Source organism: Lycium ferocissimum, chromosome 11 (assembly GCF_029784015.1).
Source record: "Lycium ferocissimum isolate CSIRO_LF1 chromosome 11, AGI_CSIRO_Lferr_CH_V1, whole genome shotgun sequence".
NCBI classification, from domain to species: domain Eukaryota; kingdom Viridiplantae; phylum Streptophyta; class Magnoliopsida; order Solanales; family Solanaceae; genus Lycium; species Lycium ferocissimum.
In genome coordinates this window covers 36,915,440-36,932,929 of record NC_081352.1, presented here as the reverse complement: position 1 = coordinate 36,932,929, position 17,490 = coordinate 36,915,440, and the positions used below count along the sequence as shown (strand labels likewise).

The 17,490-nt window shown below is 32.7% G+C and overlaps 1 protein-coding gene across 17 annotated transcripts in view; it reads right to left on the bottom strand.

The window, feature by feature from the left end:
• The window catches only part of LOC132037079 (probable E3 ubiquitin-protein ligase ZFP1), a 41,198-nt gene extending 38,892 nt beyond the window's left edge, over window positions 1-2,306 (bottom strand). For 5 of the 17 annotated variants that reach the window (XM_059427529.1, XM_059427530.1, XM_059427518.1 and 2 more), the window contains exon 1: window positions 2,049-2,188. The gene's annotated coding sequence lies outside the window, so the exon portion shown is untranslated. The other 12 variants (XM_059427519.1, XM_059427525.1, XM_059427522.1 and 9 more) reach the window with 7 other exon arrangements.
• Window positions 2,307-17,490: the final 15,184 nt, after the last annotated feature.

Sequence of the window (17,490 nt, the reverse complement as noted above, 5' to 3'; positions counted from 1 at the left end):
ACCTACCAATGTTTCGGCTGATGGCAAGAAATCACCAAGTGTTTACTCCCACCATTTCGCTCCATTTAGACACCTTTCATTCAAACAAAACAATCCCCGGAGACTAATTAAATAATTTAAAACCTTCAATTTTTCACCTTTTTACCCCCTAAACAACAAATGTACATAACCATTGTGGAAAATGGTTCTTATAGAGTCCCATTTAAGTTGGTCTAAGTTGTACATACACAAACACAAGATAGACATAGAAAAAACTAATCTTTAAGAATTATTCAGTGAGAATTAACATGCAACTGATATAAAAAGTTAAAAACACATTCAATTCACTAATTAAAATGGAAAAAAAGAGTACTACTAGATAAATAAAAAAACCCTATCTCTTTACCTTACAAGAAATCAATTCTTTTGCCGTTAAAATTTCACCACAACTGGAGAGCCAACATAAAATAACCAAACAAAAAAACCCTAAATTTGAGTCAGATACAAATAAAAAAATGGTGATCAATGATCATATAAACAAAATCCAGGCGAAAACCCAAAAAAAAATTCTTCTGGGAACCGAATGCATGCATTTTCACAAGATTAATTAACCAAAAAAAAAAAAAAAAATCTCTAACCAACCAAGAAAAAGATATTGTTCTTCCATAACTTCTACAAACTAAAGCAAAAGCAGAAAAAGTAACTTAAATAGAGAGAGAAGCATGCTAATACACGTGTTTGTTGTTTTTGAAAATCTGTGGATTACTGTAATCTTTGTATGCTTCTGGCTTAACTGCTACGTGCCTGTTGTGGTTTTTGTCATTAATTGGCCGAAAAAATGGTAGTAAGTAGTTCATCATCGAATGTATTCGGGTCACTGGCCGATCTCCGGTGAGGTGCCTACTTGTGCACACCCAAAGTTGGAGGGCATACTTACCGGCTGAAGCCAAGTTTGAGGGCCTCTTTATGTATTACGCCATTCAATAACTGTTAGTAGGCATTTGGACATGCGATTTGAAACCATGGTTTGAAACCAACGTTTGGACATGCGATTTCATCTCATGGTTTCAAACCATGGGATGAAATCCCAAATCATCCAAAAAGGCATGATTTGGGGTTTCAAACCATGGTTTCAAACCATGTTCAAAACGGCACCTTAGTCAAGAAAACAATGCCCAGAAGTTGCACTCCCAAATTAGTTAGGGTCGACTCTATGAATCCTTCTTCTTTTTCTTATTCTTTTTTTTTTTCTTTTTTTTTTTAAATCAAGCAAGGGCTGGATTTGTTTTCATAGAGACGGTGGTGTCTGGGCCAGCTTGCACACACCTCGATCGTTCCACCAGGTACCTGCTACCTCCCACCAGCACAGGTATCGAGTAAGTCTACCTACCAATGTTTCGGCAGATGCAAAGAAATCACCAAGTGTTTTCTCTCACCATTTCGCTCCATTTAGACACCTTTTATTCAAACAAAACAATGCCAGAGACTAAATAAATAATTTAAAACCTTCAATTTTTCACCTTTTTCCCCTCTAAACAACCAATGTACATAACCATTGTGGAAAATCATTCTTATAGAGTCCCCATTTAAGTTGATTCTAAAATATACATACACGAACACTGGATATAGACATAAAAAACTAATCTTCAAGAATTATTCAAGAAGAATTAACATCCAACTGATATAAAAAGTTAAAAACTCACTAATTAAAATGGAATAAGAAGTGTACAAGATAAATAAATCAAAAACCCTACCTTTATACCATCCAAAAAATCGATTCTCTAGTAAAAAAACTTTAAAATTTCACCACAACTGGAACTAAATGGTGATCAATGATCATATAAACCAAACCAAACAAAAGCCCCAAATTTGAGTTAGATATAAATAAAAACTGGTGATCAATGATCATATAAACAAAATCCAGCAAAACCCCACAAAAAATTTCTTGTGGGAAGTAAATGCATGCACTTTCACAAGATTAATTAACAAGAAAAAGCTCTAACCGACCAAGAAAAAAAGATTGTTCTTCGATATGTTCTATAAACTAAAGAAAAAGCAGTAAAACTAACCAAATAGAGGGTTGATCAACAGATTCCAAATAGTTGATTAACTTAAAATAGAGAGATATGCATGCATTAACACATGTTTGTTTGTTGTTCTTGAAAAACTATGGATTACTGTAATTACCACTTGTTTTCTTTGTGTATATTTCTTTCTTGCTTAACTGCTACGTGCCTGTTGTCATTTTTGTCATTAATGGCCGCATTTGTTTGTTTAATTCTGCTGTCACCCACCGTAATAATAACCCCGTGAAGGTTATTTTAGTAAAAAAACTAAGTTAATCACTTTCTCATTCTTCTTTTTTTCTTTTATTTAAATAAGTCACAATACATGAACATGTTTTGGCCTAAGTGTGCACAAGTAAGCAGCGCCTCAACTTGTTTTCACTTTAGAAGTTGAACACTCCAACTTACAAATGATCATCTCTTTGCCACGTCTACATTTATGTGTCACTTCAGTCTTGCACATCTGTGCCACGTCTGTGCCACATCTATGTCACCTCAGTGTCATGTCAGCATTTGTATTTACATGTTCAATTTTATACAAATTAAGATGTCTACTTGTGCAGACCAAAAATTAGAGGGCTACTTGCCAACTGAGATCAATTTTGAGTACCTGTTTATGCATTATGCCTTTAAATTATAAATACATCTCTTATTATTCTTCATCACTTAGATATAAAAGAGATTCAGAGAATCTTAAAGCAATGTTTCAATTTTTAGTTATTCTAAACTTAATAATGTAAAATATCTATTAAAATACGCTAGATTTAGCATTTTAATTCACCTATTGGTCTCAATAATTATTAGTCAGAGATGATAGATATGAAAGTAATAACATTCTTTCAGAAAAGTGCTCACTTACCTATCAAACAAAATCAATTACATAAGAATGTCACATAAACAATTTCAATAAGAAATTAAACGTAATATTTTGAAAGTGTTTCTCGATTTGTTGTCAAGACAGACTTAAAAGTAAAGCGTATACGATATTTGACTTCTGCACGCCCTTTTTGCAACATCAAAACAACAATTTTTGACTTTTGAACTACTTGCTTGACGACGCTAGTAATCCTTGATTCCTTCTTCCGAAACAAGTTCAATAAGAAATTAAAAAATTTCTGTCTTAAAAAATATTTTTCTATTTGCCTCTTTTGAAATGAGTATGTAATACTCCTTAACAATTAGGGGTAGCTTGGTAAGCAGACAAAATTATCCCGAAATTATAGCCCTAGGATTAAAATTTTCGGATTATTTAGTACTAGTTCTTTTTTGATTCATTGAATTAAAAATGGGATATACTAGTTATAATTTAAAACATGTGTTTAGTTTGAAGTTGGATAAAATTGGATAAATTGTTTGTTTGCAATTTTGACCTTGATATTTAATTACTTAGATATAATTGAATCATAAATTGCAGAAAGCGTGCAGGAAACTAGAAAAAAAATTGCAGAAATTGTGCAAAAAAGTGCAGAAACTGTGTAGGAAACTGGAACAAAAAAGTGCAAAAACTGTGAATAAATTGCAGCAAAAAAGGGGCAGAAACTATAGCTAAAATCTTTGTAGAAACTAAACAAAAATCAGAAGCTAACTATGTCTTTGAGACCAAAATTAAAACCAGCAAAAACATACACACAATTTAATCAATGAGAAGAATTCAGGGGTAAGATCGTCATTTTAGTGGTCGTTTGGTTAAGATCGATTATAATCATTTTATAGATTATTTTATTATCCCAATTTTATTAAGCGCTAATTTTTTATCTACGTTTGGTGCAAGGTATAAAATCCTGGTATTAGTTATACCATGAACCAAACGACCACTTATAGTATTATCCCAAGGATAACTAATCCTGGTATTAGTTATCCCACCTGGTAGATGGGATAATTTATTCCCAAATGTTGGTATAATTTTATACTAGGATTAATTTGTACCCCATACCAAATATGGGATAAATTCAATGCCATTTTCTTTTTTTCTTTTTTTGTCAATAAAGATACTTTATATATATATATATATAAGTCCAGTTAACATAGTTAATGCAGTTAGCACCATCAGTGCTACACCGAGTAGCATCATAGTTTACAAGTTTTGCAAAAATATTATAACCACGACTAGATCGTTTACAAGTAGTTCCTAAAATGTCTGCCTAAAACACTTCATTTGCAAACATTGGAGGAACTATCAAAAACTTCGGGTGAACTAAAACTTCATCATTTGCTCCTTGTTTTGCTAAGACATCGATCACTCTATTCTGCTCCCAGTATATGTGTTGGACCAGCAGCTTCCTTAGCTTCATTAGTAGTGACCTGCAGCAAAAACTAATAGGGTTAAAAATTTCATGAACGTTGTTAAGCATATTAACTACCCCACTTGAGTCGACCTCCACCAGCAGTGACACAAGATTTCTATCTAATGCCATTTGGAATCCCTGGCTAAGTGCAAGAATTTCATTCATAGTGTTGGTCATACTGAGGATACTTTTAGTGAACCCCATGACCCAATCTCCACTTGAGTATCTAACGGTGCTCCCGGTTCCTTCAATTTTAGTTTTTGTGTCTGTTGAACCATCGATATTAAGTTTGGAGTAATCCCTAGGAGGGGGTTCTAATTTTAAGGTGACTTCATTTCTTGTTTGTTTGCAACTCTTCTTCCTAGCACAAAGGTAGAATTCGATTGCTTTACTGATGGTTTTGTCTACAGGGATGTTGTCTTTTTGTTGTTCCTAGTGAGCCAAATGTCTCAGAAACAAAAAGGAAGAAGATCTTCCCAAGTTAGGTGGCGATTGAACCTGTTTTTCTAAGCTTCATCCAGGTATTTGGCCAATCAGTGTTAGTAAATATCATGTCATTGTAACATTCAGCATTTGTGCGCTGCCGGCTAAGATTGCTCCTGTATTGAATTGCATTAGGACATTTAATGGTGGCACAAATGGTTGATGTTTAGTCCAATGTGGAGGAATTTGCTAGTGGGCAGTTTCCTATGGTGCCGCAGCCAGAGAAAATATTTAATCTTATTTGGGATCTAAAATTTCCTTATCGAAGAGAAATGTTTGGTAGTTTGGCTTTGGTTCTTAATGCAGTCTGAATGGACAGAGAAATAAGCTTGTTTCATAGAGAAATTCCCATCAGATGTGTTTTGCCAAACTAACTTGTCTTCAAAAGTGATGGTATGAGATATGAAGATGATTTCAATGGATCTCTTCAGACTCTCATGGATGGGGAAGGGAAGTTTTTCAAGGTTCCATTTCCCATTGGTATGGAAGTGACTGGCCTTAGCCTGTTGATCCTCAAGATTGAGTGGACCATGAATGATATTTCTAATTGGTTCATGGTTATGAATTCAATTATCAGTGAACATGTTGCCTCTGGTTCCTTTGTGGATAATTCATTTGGCGTTTTTTGAGCAAATTTTCCACCCATTTAAAATACATTGCCAAGTTCTAGACTTGGCATGCTTCCCAGTCCCTCTATTGCGATGTTTATGGTAGAGGTTTTTAACCCAAAGGGCATTATGGTTGTTGTACATTTTCCAAGCAAGACTGGCATGGCTTGCCTTATTTTTGTATTTAGCTTTGGAGATGCCAAGACCCTCTTCATCTTTTGGCTTTGTGATAGTATCCCAACTTAAAAGATGTATTATCTTCTTTTCAGCAGTAGTACCCCAGATAAAATTCAATCTTTGAATTTTATTGATGTTTTTAGGATATGGGTGGGGAGCTTTATGTATTACATGACATGACTAGGGATGCTAGATAAGGTTGCTTTGCAAAGAACAGTTTTACCAGCCATATTTAGGAATTTGGTTTTCTAACCAACCAGGCTTTGGTGCATGTTATCCAAGATGAAATTATGCAAAAAATGCAGAAACTGTGCAGAAAACTAGAAGAAAAAAGTGCAGAAACTGTGCAAGAAACTGGAACAAAAAAGTGCAAAAACTGTGCACAAATTGCAGCAAAAAAGTGCAAACATTGTAGCTAAAATCTTTGTAGAAACTAAACAAAAATCAAAAGCTAAATATGTGCTAAGACCAAAATTAAAACCAACAAAAGCATACACACAATTTAACCAATGAAATCCACGTTATACCTTCTACCAAACGACCTATTATAGTATACATAAAAGTAAAAACATTAGGGGCAAATTCTTGAATAATAAAGAGTAGGGCGTACTTGAAGAAAAATGGTGTAAACTTAAAAGTTGCAAATTCAAAGAACGTTGGACTAAATTGATTTGACTAAAAGTACAGTTGGAAACCCTCAATAAACAGCTAACCTGACTTCCCCGATCAGCAAAGTGTTTAACAAAGCCTTAGAATTTAAGTTCATGACTAGTAAGATATCTCTAATTGGACAAGAAGTATTATCTAATATTAAATGGGAACCGCCAAATATGGGCTTCTTCAAACTGAATATAGATGGTGCATGCATTTCTAATCCTGGTAAGAGAAGAATTGGAGGCTTATTCAGAGACGATAACAAGAACTGGGTTATGGGCTTTAACATGGGAGCCCATTATGCCATTAACATTTCCATGGAAGCACTTGCGCTGGTTCATAGACTAGAAATTGCTCTCTGAAAAGATATACTTCCCTTAGTAATTAAGACTGATTGCAGGGAACTCATTAGTATGCCACCTAACAATTTTTGTTCCTACCAAATTTAAATTAATGATTGCAAGTACTTATTGTCTGAAGCAAGAAGGGCATTAATCAAGCATATTTACAAAGAAGCTAACGGAGGTGCAGACCAGTTAGAAAAAAATGATGCGAGCTGTTTTCAAAGAAATTGAATGAGTACTATGTTGCATAGGCTAGTCTCTCTATTTATTGACTCTTAAAGTTTGTTTAATGAATAATTTTTCTCATTACCAAAAAAGAAAAAGGTCTTTAGGTTATGGGGGCCTATACTCACATTTTTTCATCGTTAAGTGCCTCTGCCTGAACATTTTCTATGGCATCCGGATACCAGTTAATAATAAGGTCTCATAAATGTTATAATTTTCATCATTGTTATTATGACTAGGTCCAAATTTTGAGGATTTGCAGTATGGATTTATTGTTGAAAGTAAATTTCGAAAGGGAAGGCTAGATGCACAAGGCACAGTAGAATTCTTCCTTTTAGCCCCATGACTTGCTTAAATTTCTCCAAGCTTTCTAATGTCTTCACGTGTCTTTTCTTTTGCAGCTCATGTTGATAGACAATGGCAGTACCTACAATCTACACCAGAAAAATTATTATTAGTAATTAATAAGTACCAAGTTCACTCTGATCAAATACACCATAACAACAAATTAATTAATGTAAAGGAATACCATAAAAAAATAAAGGATAATTTCAAAGACTTCCTCAAGTTTCATTGAGCAACACTAATTTATCATGTGGTTTACGATATTAAGTCTACCTCTCTTTGTTTGATTTTTTATTTTTTTTTAAAATAACAATTCCTTTAATATATTTCTCCTCGGTATAGGGCCTAGGGGTATACTATCATCAGAGTGGTCTCCCTGAATTCCAAAAAAAGAGACTTCAAAAGTTGGCACGTACTAAGCCTTGGCTGGTGGACTGGTGGTAACTATTTACCTGACCCGTTTGAACAATGAATTTTTTGGATTTGGAATTCATAGAGGCACCTTTCTTCAGAGCAAAAGCTAAAGGCTCTGATGCAATCTCCATAGCAGTGGTTTTTTTCTATCATTGGCGGGCTCTTTCTAATGCTAAAGGACTCCATTAACCGTTGCCAGTGTTATTAAAGACGAAAAACGCAAAAAAATTCTAATATCTATTGGGGTTTTAAGCACAAAGGAAAATATAGTGTTTGAGTCATAACGAAGAAAGGAACAAATGGAGAAAAAATATGAATAGGCATGTATTGTCCGAGACTAACAATTATGAGCATGATCAATAACAAATATATGAAAAAAGAAATTTAAATAAATTTACGACATAGAAATTTAGTATCGCCTCTTCATGATTATGCTCGCTTAGATTGTTTAGTGTCACCTCTTCAAGATTATGCTCATTGGCAAAGAAAAATATACCTTAAACCCTTGATGACATCACTGACCTCCATTATTCCACATATATACTCTATACTAGATGGCCTATGCCTGTGCTGCGCACGGGCCCAACACTTTGGATTATAGTGTATTTATGTGTATGTAGTTGTGTTTGGATAGTGATAATATATATATATATATATACTATGTTCAAAACACAATTAATATAACATTGTAGTTTGTGCTTCGTATCTAAAACTTTATTATATTCGTGTTTGCTATGAATACAAAGTCGACAAAAATTTATTAATACTTTTTAAAAGAGAAAACTTGTTTAAAAGGAAACTATTTTCCTCTCTTTGAGATAAAACAATAGCAATATTTTAAGCATCAGTTGATACTTTCAATTTTAATTCGATTAATTTAAAAGTGTAAAATACTTATTATTTTTTATCAAATTTTGATTTGGATAGCTCTAATTCAAATTATTAAATTAATTTTACATGTTTAAAATGAAACAAAGTAGAAATTGATTTTCTGTTTAAACGAAGAAATATTATTTTTTAATTTTTTGTAAATATTCTCGGTTCAGCTCATTTTACTTGTCATGTTGTCTTTTGCATGATTTTTTAAGGAAACATGAATTAGAATTATAATTTGACTAATTTACCTTATGCATTATTTGATCTCCATTTGATATTAATCTCTTTTCACATTTATTAGAGTAAGAATAAAAATAAAAAACTAATTAAATTCTATCTTATTTTAAAATATAAATATTTTAAGTATATTTATTTTAGTAAACATAACAAATAAATGACATGGCGGAATAGCAAATATAACAATTAAATATCTAGATTAGATCTCAGGCTAATATAAGAAAAGAAAGGAAATTGTATGTATTTGCCTACTTAACCTTTTGAAGAAAAACAATAATATGCGGTCCATGTTTTTTGCTGTGCAATAATTTCATTTGCTCCCACTAATGGGTTGATACGCATGTGGCAATGAATTCACTATTATTGACTTGATGGGGATACTTTGAAAATTACATGAATATTGTTTGATTTTTTAATATATGGGGTGCACGTTTTTTTTTTACATTGCTTATTTTTTTAATATGGGGTCCACTTTTTTTTTTCATGAGTTTGGAGTGGGTGGGGTCCACTTTTTTTTCATGAGTTTGGAGAGGGTGGGTCCATTTTTTTCCTTTTTTTTTTTTTTTAATATTGCTTAGCGTTTTTAGTATGGGGCCCACCTTTTTTTTTTTTTTTTTTTTAAGAGTGACTGATGACGAAGCATGGGTAAACCGATGCTTCTATATAGTAGAAAAATAGAAATATAATAAAGTATTTCTATCTACTTTTTAGAAGAGTTGGTAATATAAAGTATAAAATGTCATTTTTTTGCCCTTAAATAAAAAAGTGGGTGGGATCACAAAGGATTTTTTTGCTCTCAAATAAAAAAGTGGGACCAAGGGCGGACGACGATCTTGCTTATAAACCGGCTCTTCTATATAGTAGTAAAGTAATATATATATATATATATATTATTTTCAAAATGTGATTAATATAACATTGCAGTTTGTAGTCCGTATCCAAAACTTTATTATATTAATGTTTGCTACAAATACAAAGTTGGCAAAAATTTATTAATACTTTTTAAAAAGAAGACTTATTTAAAAGGAAACTATTTTCTCTTTTTGAGATAAAACAATAGCAATATTTAAGATCAGGTTGATACTTTGAATTTTAATTCGATTAATTTAAAGGTGTAACATATTCTATTGTTAATGTATGTAGATTGGGCCTAAACGATACCTATTATTTTTTATCAAATTTTGATTTGGATAATTCTAATTCAAATTATTATATTAATTTTACATGTTTAAAATGAAACAAAATAGAAATTTGATTTTATATTTAAATGAAGAACTACTATTTTTTAATTTTTGGTAAATATTTTTGGTTTAGCTCATTTTACTTGTCATGTTGTCTTTTGCACGATTTTTTAAGGAAACACCAATTAGAATTATAATTTCACTAATTTACCTTATTAATTATTTGATCTCCATTTTTTTTATGACATTAATCTCTTTTCACATTTATTAGAGCAAGGAAAAAAATGAAAAAGTAATTAATTCTATCTTATTTTAAAATATAAGTATTTTAAGTATATTTATTTTAGTAAACATTACAAATAAATAACATGGCGGAATAGCAAATACAACAGTTAAATATCTAGATTACATCTCAAGCTAATATAAAAAAAAAAAAAAAAAAATTGTATGGTTTGGCTACTTAACCTTTTGAAGAAAAAAGCAATAATATGAGGTCCATGTTTTTTGCTGCATAATAATTTCATTTGCTCCCACTAATGGGTTGATACCCATGTGACAATGAATCCATCATTATTGATTTAATGGGTCTACTTTTTTTTTCCCGCGAGTTTGGACATAGTGGGTTTTACTTTTTTTTTTTTTAAATATTGGTTGGTGTTTAGAATGGGGCCCACACTTTTTTTTTAATGGCAACGGACGACGAAGCATGGGCCTAAACCCATGCTTCTATATAGTTTGGAAATTACATGAATATTATTTGATTTTTTAATATAGGATGCACTTTTTTTTGACATTGTTTGTTTTTTTAATATGGGATTCACTTTTTTTTTTATATTGCTTGATTTTGTTAATATGGGATCTACTTTTTTTTTTCCCGCCAGTTTGGACATAGTGGGTTTCATTTTATTTTATTTTTAAATATTGATTGGTGTTTAAAATGGGGCCCACACTTTTTTTTTTTAATGGCATCGGACGACGAAGCATGGGCCTAAACCCATGCTTCAATATAGTTAAAAAAGCTATAAATTACAATGTGTTGTCAAGAAGATTATTAGTCAAATTAAGAGGTAAGTAAAGTGTGATAAGTTTTACATAATTGGAGGTCATTCAAGCAGGATCCTAGTTAGACCTCCGATCTAGGCCATCAGAGGCAAGATCACTAATAATGGTTTGGCCAAGACCCCACCATTTTTTTTTTTAAAGTAATTATAACCACGCGAGTATCACATCACATCACATATTGGCAAGTTCTAGCAGCAGTAAAATAATCTTTAAGAATAAATCATAATCACATATATGAATCAAATTTGGTCATCAGATACTTCCACACGTGTCGTGTTAGTGATAGACTGATAGTCAAGACTATTGAATAACCTACAAAACAATTGTAAAAAAGCTACTATATATAACTTCGAGTCTCAAGATCGATTCTTATAAATCTAGCCACGGTGGAGGCGCATGTGAGAATAAGTCAAATTACAGTTAGGACATTGAGAAGATGATTATATACAAACGAGGGAAATAATTTATTAGGGCATATGTCAAGAGTTGTGTTATTTTCTTTTCATTAGCTACTTGTAATGGCAATCTGTACGCTCCCTTTTCTCTTCTCCTTTTGCTCTTTGGTTACTAAAGTTGATGAACAATCTGCTTGTAAATTCTTGTTATTGATCAATACAAAGCTTAGTTTTTTACGGAGATCAAGGGAAAACATTTTTTGCCACTACTTCTACCCAAACACGTATTAATGTTTGCTTATAAAATTATTTTCTGCACTTCATATTCATTAGCTAATATCTGTCAACTAACCCAAACAGACTTGTACCTATTATTGTAACTTGTAATTTGGTTAATAGCCAGGATACTCAATAAAGAAAAAAGAGAAGAATAGGATCTTTTGTACTAGTAGGGTCAAAGTGGGCTGGACTGTCCCTAAGATTCAGGGGTTTAAGGTTGGACCTTGACTTTAGAGCTTTACTAGGAAAGGCCCAAAAACAGAACAGTGAATATCACTTCACTAAATTGGAGATTCACTTCATTGGATTGGACCACCTTATCTAGTTATGCATGTGCAAAGATAATTGCAAGTTGACAACCCAACTAATCTTTCTACTTTTCACTTCTAAATTCTAATCACTATAAATAAATACAAGCTTTCTTTTAATACGACCTGCTCAATTGTCCTTCTGTCCCTTTCTGATTTAAATGTTGGTCAAAGCCCTTCTTTTCAAGTAATCCTTGTCTTGACTTATTAGACTAAGCGCTTCCCGACTCTCAACCCCTCTGCATAAAACCCTAATACACCCACAAAAGCCAATTCACTTTACTTTTACAAGTACATGATTTAACATTGCTTAACCTTGAATCTTTGTATAAAAATAAAGGGTTCAATTGGTATACATTAAAAGTATCTTTATACTATCAATTCATTTATAAAGTACATACAATTGTCATAATAAATAACATTAGCAATCTTAAAATAAAGTAAAAAATAGGGATATATGCCATAAAAAACAGATTGTTTAAGGCTTTTTGGGGTTTATATAGTGGAAATTAGTTCATGCAATTACGTCTTTTAACAGACTTTATTAAAGTTCACGCGCCACTACCGCGCAGCTTCCCATGATGTGCGTGGAAGCATCCAGCTAAGATATGAAATGAAATGAGGCCAACGAGGAACAACAATTGCCCACCCGCCCTTTGAGTGCGTCCGTACTCCAACAAATTACATCTAAAAGCCCGTTTGAACATGAATTGGAATTAGTGATTTAACGTTGAAGTTTTGTTTATACATGCAATTTAAATTTTTTAAATTATATTTTTTCTCATAAACATAAAACCTCATAAGTTGTGAATAACTATCAAAATTTCATCAATTCTTATACAGTCTTACCAAATGAACAAATCATAATTCATAATTTTATTATTACACTACTAGAAGGCATTTCTGAAAAACAAAATATCTATTGATCGAATTTTAGTTCAATAGAAAGGAAAATTGAATATGAGTTTAGTGTAACTATTCTTTAATTTAACTCTCCCATACAGACAATCTCTTCACGTCGAAAGCGCATTTCTGATCAGATGACCGAGAAGACGAACCAACATTTTTACTTTGAGTCAAGTTTTACATTTAAAAAGTATATCTATCAACTTATGAATCTCTTTTTGACAAAATATAAAATTATGCGTCAAGTTTTACATTTTAAAAAAAATGAAATTTCAAATCCTACTTTTTGGAGAATTGGTTTATGAAATCGCGACATTAAATTGAAGTTGAAATTTTGTGCAAATTTCATGGATAAAGGATTTGAAATCAAAATATGAAATCATGCTTTCAAATGCTATGATCCCAAATCATGTCTTTTTGGATGATTTGAGATTTCATCTCATAATATGAAACTATGAGATGAAATCGCATGTCCAAACGCTGATTTTATCTCATCATTTTAAATCGCGTGTCCAAACGCTTATTAAGTTGACGACATTGGCGATTGCAATTCACGAATATAATTGACGCGTGGGTCATACATTTTGATTACGGCCTGTTTGTAATGTTTATAGGAGTCCACTAGTCACGTGCACTCTTGGAGTTTTCTGTTTCACCTCGTCCCTATCGACCGTTACTCCCCATGTGATCTGTCTTCCAAATGACACCACAATTCCATTTAATACCAAAAATGCCACCTAATCCAAGCACAAACTGTCAGGTGAAAAAGTAGTGGGGTCCATCTTCGGTAATTTTACAATAGATTTTTACTCGCAGAGGACAAAATTTCCCTATTAGTCAAACTAAGAGGAAAATAAAAGTCTCAATTTACACAACTGGAATCCTAGCTAACAATATACTAGTAATTTTAGCCCTTTGGCAACTGCATCAGTCATCAAAAAATTTATTATGTTTCTCGCACACCTTCTTTCGACTCGCAACAAAATGGATTCAAAATTTGTCAACCAAAAAATGTAAGATTTAAATTGCTGTCAGTTGTGTGAGGTATTTTTTTGGTCATTCATAAATCCTGATATATAGCAATTAGCAGAGATTATAGCAGAGTGATAAGTACTCTTTTATCTTTACTAAAGATTTTGGGTTTGACGCCCCCAATGTACATTTGCCAATACGAATTTGAATGAAGTCGAACCCCAATATGAGCTCAATACATTGAAGAAGAGCCAAAAAAGGATCCTGATCTGGCCATGTTCATGTAGGTTTTATGCGAGATAACATCGTAGTAACAGCTACACCACATTATCATTTATTCAAAATCACTGTGCCTTAATTGGTGAAGTAGGCATTCGTTCTTGAAAATGATAAGAACCAAAAATAAAAGAACCTTGTGCAATGCAAGCTACGGATGGTGTTTAATGGGTCCAGAAGGTCGAAAATGATTGGTCGTCCAACGTCATGGAGCTAAACGTACGATACTAATTGACAATATCAGTTGAATACTTTTTTATGTAAAACATGTTCTATCCTGCAACGTTTCTTCGTTAAACTAGAGAGTGGGGCCTTTTGTTAGCCAGTGGGTTCTACCTCAATTCTTCTTCTATTTTTCTTTTGTTTTTGTCTCAATCCTAGAGCATTTATTACATTTAATCTCATCGTTTAGGGAAATGAGACCTTTACTGGTTTTACCTAGGAGTGTCAAAAAAATATGAAAAATCGATCGAACCTAACTATATTGAACTGATTTATAATATTTTTTTAATAAAATTATGAATTTTTATTTAAGCTTATAACCATCCTGAACAATTAGAGTGGTCTTTTTAATTTATACAAAAATCAAAAAATTCCCAAATCGAACTGAATAGCCTTACATGTATGAATATATTTTATATATTACAAATATGTTAAATGGAATATATAAAATATATTTTATAAGTTCTATTTGAAATATAAAAAAGAATTTTGGCCACTAAATTTTTGGCCTTTAGTTGATTGGATTTAGTTTCAAAAGGATACCTCATATACATAGTCATATGGTAATAGATTTAGATGATTTAAGTATGAATTTTTTGTTAGAGTTAGCACTAACAGAAGTTTACCTCCATCTTAGTCTCCTCTACTATGTTGCTTGATGTATATGTATCAAATTCAAGCTGTGATTTCTGTGGCCTATAAGCTAATGTTTGTTTTGGCTCAATTCAACATTGTTGTCTTTTTCTAATAGCTTTTACATTAAATATTTCATAAGAAACAAATAGAAGCTTTATTTGATGGTGTACTACAAATAGGTTTGTGGAGGTCTGTGTCGTTACATTTTAATGATGGTGTATTCTTAGGTGACACTTTAAAACTAAAATAACCGAAAATTAACCGTACCATATCGATATCGAAGAAAAACCGAGATGATGGACGGTCTCGAAAAGTCTAATTTTGATTATACAAAAAAAATAACCGAAGAATTGGGATGTTATAATTTTCTTAAAATAACCAACCGAACTGTCCCATTGACACTCTAGTTTTACCTAATAATCCTAGAAGGAATCAACTTAAACAATATCAAAAGCTCAGAGTCCTTAGCATATGTTTTTTTGTTAGGCGTATAACCTATGGAGTTGGAAGCAACAAACTAACAAAGAAAGAATTAGGCAGTATACTGTAGGATCAAGAAGTATTTATTATTATTATTTTCTCAAATTTTACTTTATTATTCCAATGATGAAAGTATTAATTTAGTGAAGACTAGAAAAGATAAAAGGTAGCTTAAACAAATACTCTTATAATTAATGTTATTAAAAATTCTTCTTAAATTAATATTATGCAACTTAAGACAGCACCCCATTACAAGCTAGCGCGTAAAACTTGTCACGACTCAATCGGAGGGCCATGATGGGTACCCAAAACTAGCCTACCGAGCACCACCTAGCGTACTCCTTCTAAGCTTATCTCGGTGGACCACATGTCTGACTTGTAATTACATAAACTGAGTGGACACAAATTCTCAGAATGAAACCCTGTTCACATAATGATCATCAACTTCGCCTCGTATATACATGCACAAGCCCACAAGGCTACAAAATTGATATACAAGCTATACACTAGGGAGGTCACGAAACTTCTACTTCCACACATGTCTACGAGCCTCTATCTGGAGTACTGGAAATCATAAGGGCGGGACAAGATCCCGCCATGCCCAAAATATATACACAAAAGAAGTATACCAATACACTGCAACTTCGAAGTAGTGGAGTGCTCCTGAATGTCCGCTGATGAAGCTCCTAAGGGTCCAATCCGTCTCCTTGTCTACCTGCGGGCATGAACGCATCGTCCACAAGCAAGAGGACGTCAGTACGAATAATGTACTGAATATGTAAAGCATGAACAACAACATAATGAAGGTATAAGAAGAAGGAGATAAAGAGATAACCTGTATACCTGATTGCCTCTTAAGGCGGATATCATGCATGCTTAACTTATTTTTTCAAAATGTCGCCCATACATATATATAGTATATTGTTGTGGAACGTACAGCCCGATCCATGTGTATATATATATTTATAATAGTGCCAAGGAACGTACGGCCCGATCCATATATATTTATATAATAGTGCCGAGGAACGTATTGCCCGATCCATGTATATATTTATATAATATGTCGAGGAACGTAGGCCCGGGAACGTACGACCGATCCATATATATATATTTATATAATGGTGTAACGTACGGCCCGATCCATATATATTTATATAATAGTGACGAGGAACGTACGACCCGATCCATATATATTTATATAATAGTGCCGAGGAACGTACGGCCCGATCCATATATATTTATATAATAGTCCGAGGAACGTACGGCTCGATCCATATATATATTTATATAATAGTGGTGTCAATAGCATGCATGAGAGCCCAAATAAAATGCTACTACTCTATCGGAGTGATGTAAGGTCGGTAACATCCGATGTGTCAATATGGAATCATCACCATCACTATATCTCACCTTGAAGGAAAAGCTATCATGAGGTGAAATCAACAATAATGAATAAAATTGGTAATCATGTGACAAGCTCAATAGCATCATGAAAACATTGAGAACTTTAAGCTTTGGCTTCTCTAGAATGGAAATTATCATCATAATCATCATCATTATTCTATCTCACTTTACTGAAACCATAGTGTAAGATAAGGCCAATTATAACGAATGAAATCAAGAATCATATGGCAAGCTCAATCATATCATGAGATCATCTCAACTTTAGAATTTGGTTCCGTTAAACATGTAGCCATCATAGGAATATTGAGAATAAGGGACTTCTAGCATTTCTTGGAGTAAAAGTAATGTGGATGGCATATATGAAATTATAACATAGGAATCATGCCTTTGAAAGAAAAGGGTTAGCCTTACATACCTTTACGTCTCCTTAATTACTCAACGTTCTCATCCTAAGTCCGCAAACTCTACAATCAAAGGGTCATGCTAAGATTAGATCTTAAAAATACGCTTGAGTTCAAACTAGAGCAACTAAAAGGGCTAACGGAATTTGGGTAGCACTTCCCCTATTTCATCAATTTCTACCATATCATAAACAGCTCCCAAACAACAATAATAACATCCATAATATTCTAGTCAAGGAACTATATTCAATTCCATCTCAATTTCATCCAAAATC